Source organism: Penaeus monodon, chromosome 1 (assembly GCF_015228065.2).
Source record: "Penaeus monodon isolate SGIC_2016 chromosome 1, NSTDA_Pmon_1, whole genome shotgun sequence".
In the NCBI taxonomy this organism is placed as follows: domain Eukaryota; kingdom Metazoa; phylum Arthropoda; class Malacostraca; order Decapoda; family Penaeidae; genus Penaeus; species Penaeus monodon.
In genome coordinates, this window is record NC_051386.1 from 62,507,117 (window position 1) to 62,512,116 (window position 5,000).

Below are 5,000 nucleotides of genomic sequence, written 5' to 3' on the forward strand. Positions count from 1 at the left end.
TCCTTCCCTTCCCCACTTTCCCCTTTCTTCCTTCCCCCTTCCCCTCCTTCCCTCCTTCCTCCCTCCTCCGTCCCCTCCCCACCTTCCCCATCCCTTAACTTACCTCTCCTCCTGTCCTTTACATCTCCTCCCCAACGCCCTCCCTTCTTTCCCTATCTCTCCCATTCTTCCCCTCCCCTCCCCATACCCCCCTTCTTCCCCTCCCCTCCCCATATCCCCCTTCTTCCCCTCCCTCCCCATACCTTCCTACTTCCCCCTAACTCCCTTGCCCTCCCTCTCGAGTCCTTTCAAAAGATCCTTGGTTCCCTCGCCAATTACCTCGTCCCGAGATTTTTTTCTGTGTGAGAGGGAGAAGGGTGAGGGAGAAGGGAGGGAGAGGGAGAAGAAAGGAAGGACAGAAGGAGGAAGGGGAGAGAGAGAGAGGGAGGAGGCTAGGAAGGAGGGGAAGAGGGGGGGTGGGCGGACGGAGAAGGATGAGGGGAAGGTGGGAAGGAGGGAGGGAGAGAGAAGAGGGAGGGGGAGGGAGGAGGGAGGATGGGGGAAGGAGGGAGTGAGAGGGGGGAGAGAAGGGGAAAAAGGAAATAGGGAGGGAAGAAAGTAGAGAGTGACGGATAGACAGTAGACAGAGACAAAAAATATCTCATAAGAAAAAAAAAGAAGAAAAAAAAAGGCAAACGAGCGAGGAAGAAATAACGAGAAAAAAAAACGAAAGGAAGAAAGAAAGAGAGAGAGAAAGAGACAGCACCTCTTCTCTAAGCTAAATTATCCTCAGCATGATTGATAGTGCCACTAATACACAGGACGGAGTGCCAGATCTGAGAGGATATTTGTGATATTTATTTTCTTTTTTTTCCCCCCTCGCTGTGGATAAAAATTCCTCCATTCAATATTTCACTGTGAGTCTTCTTGATATTATCCAGATGTGAAGATGTGTGTGTGTGTGTGTGTGTGTTTGTGTAAACTTGTTTGTTTGTTTGTGTTTGTAGACTTCTACGTGTGTGTATATGAGTATGTGTGCTTTTTTGTGTGTGTGTGTATGGTGTGTGTGTGTGTGTGTGAGAGAGAGAGAGAGAGAGAGAGAGAGAGAGAAGAGAGAGAGAGAGAGAGAGAGAGGAGAGAGAAGCAGAGAGGAGAGAGAGAGATGGATGGGAGGCGAGGAAAAGGGGGGGAGAGAGAGAAGGAGAGGAGGAAGAGAAAAAGAGTCAGAGGAGAGATGAGAGAGGAGAGGAGAGGAGAGAGGGGGAGAGGGGAGGAGGGGAGAGGGGAGGGAGAGAGAGGAGAGAGAGAGAGAGAGAGAGGGAGAGGGAGAGAGAGAAAGCACGACAGAGAAGGAGTGAGTGAGATGAATTTACAACTAAGCAGAGATAGGGATAGATAGATATATGGAGAGAAAGAAGAAAACAGAGAGAGAGAGAGAAAGAAGTATGAGTGTGTTAAAATCTATCTATCTATCTCCTGTCTTACCCTCCCTCCTCTCTCTTTCTCTCTCTCCTCTCTCTCTCTCTCTCTCTCTCTCTCTCTCTATCCTCTCGTTTATCTATCTATCTATTTTATCTCCTCTTATCCTCCCTCCTCTCTCTTCTCTCTCTTCTCTCTCTCTCTCTCTCTCTCTCTCTCTCTCTCTCTCTCTCTCTCTCTCTCTCTCTCTCTCTCTCTCGTTATCCACATCCTTTTCGCAGTTCACAGTTTCACATTCCCCGTTTCCCAATATCCTGCCACCTGTGTCCAGTTCCCAGTTCTCTTTTCTCTGCTCCTCCATGTCCACTATCTACCCTCCCCAGTTCCCTATTTATCCCTTGTCCTCATCCCCCTTCTACCGTGCTGTGGAGTGCAGGTGTAGCGTTCTCCTCTGGCTATCATACTGACCCGCGTTGAAATCCTGCACCGCCAGTGTATTTGAACCCCAGGCAGTTTCTTGTACATGGTTTAGAAACACATTAAACAGAGAGACACAATTAAACCGAAGTCACAAAAGCGTGTCAAACCAAACTCTACATTATTATGATTATTAATCTTTATCATTACTTACCGTGCGTGTTATTATTATTACCAATTATTATCATTACTTACCGTGCGTTTTTATTTTATCCAATTATCATCAATTACCGTGCGTGGGATCTTAGCAACAGTGGCAGCTTCATGGTACCAGAGTATAAGGAGAACCAGGTAGACTAAGAGCTTCAAGAGGGTCATGGCGATCGAAGATTTTCCTGAATTCTTTTCCTCTGGAGACAGAGTCAAAGGTCATTAGGATGTTTGTTGATGTCGATGTCAAAGAAAAAACAAAGAAAGAAAGAAAGAAAAAATATATAATATATTTGTGTATATATGTATATATATATATATATATATATATATATATATATAATTATATATATATGTGTGTGTGTGTGTGTGTGTGTGTGTGTGGTGTGTGTGTGTGTGTGGTGTGTGTATGTGGTGTGTGTGTGTGTGTGTGTGTGGTGTGTGTGTGGGTGTGTGTAAATATATCATATTATATTATTTATATGTGTGTGTGTGTATGTGTGTATGTATATATATATATTTTTAAATATATATATATTATATATATACTATAATATATTAATTATGTATATATTATATAATATATATTATATATATATATATATATTTTATTATAATATTATATATAATAATCTTATTATATATATATATATAAAATATATATATATATATATATATATATATATTAATAATAAATATATACTATAAAACTATATAAAATATTTTATATAATATAATATATATATAATATATATATATATATATATGTATATATATATATAATATAATATATATATATATATATGGTGAATACACATAGATATTGTCGGCAAGCTTTTGATATATGAAACTTATTCCTCGTTGCATACCATTAAAAGTAAATCCACACATTCTACTGATATGGTTTTGATGACGAATTCAAGAAAAAAAAAAAAAAAAATCTTTACAATGTATACGCACGAAAATTGACGACGTTGGCTGATCTGACATTTTTTAGCTCGTCGCTGTCAAAACATGAAAGGGATTAGGAGGTACTTTGATCATCTGATTAGGAAAAGGTAGGGGGATTATTGATTCAACGAGCAGGGGATTAGGAATCAGAGGATTAGCTTTATTGAAAGCGATTCGGGAGATTGATAAACTGGACGGGAAAAATTAACGGAGGTAAAGGCTGATGTGTGGCTGGGTTTGTTATCTCTCTGTTTGGTTCTGCTTCTTCTTTTTATTGATTTGTTTATTTTTTTATTTGTGTGTCTTTTTTTCTGTTATTAAATACGAAAAGAAAATCAGGAATTAGGGTCTCATAATTGGGATTTCTCAAAACAACAATTAGAAAATGAAATTAGAGTAATTAGATTATCATTTTGTCTGTTCAGTTTTGAATTTATCAGAATAACAATTAGAAAAAATAATAAAACAATTTTTTTTTTCTACCGTTTTCATACGAAAAAACGTATTCGGATTCGGATCAGTCAGAACTACAATTATAAAAGTAAAAAGAAAAAAACAAAAAATAATAAAAAAAACAACTAAAACAAAAATAAAACAAATAAAACAAAAAACAATAAATTATTAAATTTTCCCTCTTCTCTCATCCTCTCTTTTTCTCTCTGTATTTCGTACTTTTTCTTTCTGTTCTTCCTTTTTCTTTTTTCTTTCTTTCGTTTTATATATTTCCCTTTATCTCTCTGTTATTTGTTTTTTCTTTCTTTTGTTTTGATTCTTTCATTTTTTTTCCTTTTTTCTTATTTAGCTTTTTTCTCTCTCTTTTTCTTTCCTTATCTCTCTTTCTCTCTCTCTCTCTCACTCTCTCTCTCTCTCTCTCTTCTCTCTCTCTCTCTCTCTCTTCTCTCTCTCTCTCTTCTCTCTCTCTCTCTCTCTCTCTCTATCTATCTATCTATCTTTCTCTCTTTCTCTGTTTTATTATATTGCAATTTTTTTTTTATTTTTTTTTTCTCTTTTTCCTTCCCTTATTCCTTCTTTCTCACTTATTTCTTGCTATAAATTCATTTCATTCTTTCTTTTTTTTCATTCGTTTTTTTCTCTCCCCTTTCTTTCCTCTTCTTTTATTTACATTATCTTTTTTTTTGGAACACCTTTTTTTTCACGGATTTTTGTTGTTTTTTTAAATTTGATTCTGAGTAATATCCTATTCAATTCAGGGGGTTTTGCTTCATTTCCTTTATTCTTTTTGGATTGCAACCCGTGAGTTTGCAGCAACATGAAAAGTTTTCCAAATGAGTTTCAATGATATCGGTTTTAAAAACTCATCAGACGTTTTTTTGGGATGAGAATGGTAAGTATGTTTGTGTGTCTGTACAGCACACGCAAGACGAAACAGACGGGCACACAGATATCGAAACCCCACATACACTAGAACAGCATTTTAACAGCAAAACCCCGGGTTAACACAAATGCATATGCAAATACGTCATGAAATACGCACGCACGAATCACCAAACCCAAAAACCATGAGAACCACGATGCACACACCAGCAATACTCCCACACTCTTTCCCTCTCTTCACACACATACACACATACACTCACTTTACACTCACTCACACATCCACACTACACATCACACACAGCAAACATTCCTCAAACACGCACAGTCTTAAAATTTAAGGAAACTATGAACTATAAGTAACTAAAAAAACTGAAACTAAAACAACAAATTTTAAACCAACATATGAGTTTGATTTTAACCCCTTTTTTTTTTTAAGTTATTTTGTGAAATGATACGACCCTTGTGACGATCCATGTAATCAAGATCGATTAAAACTGAATTTTTTTGCAATATAGCTGTATTTTTTTTGTTCCATGTCCGGTGCAAAAATAGAAAAGGGGATTATATATAATAATTTTTAGAAGTCGAAGGTTTTGAAACTTTACTTATAAAGATAGATTATAATGCGTAATATTTGTAATCATTTGTTTTTTCTTGTTCCATGTCCTTTACAAAAAAAAAAAAAG

At 36.8% G+C, this 5,000-nt stretch overlaps 1 protein-coding gene across 1 annotated transcript in view; it reads right to left on the bottom strand.

Moving 5' to 3' along the window:
* The window catches only part of LOC119575384 (arylsulfatase I-like), a 142,843-nt gene that overhangs the window by 103,157 nt on the left and 34,686 nt on the right, over window positions 1–5,000 (bottom strand). The window contains exon 2 of the mRNA XM_037922967.1: window positions 2,107–2,225. The gene's annotated coding sequence lies outside the window, so the exon portion shown is untranslated. The remainder of the gene's footprint in view (window positions 1–2,106; window positions 2,226–5,000) is intronic.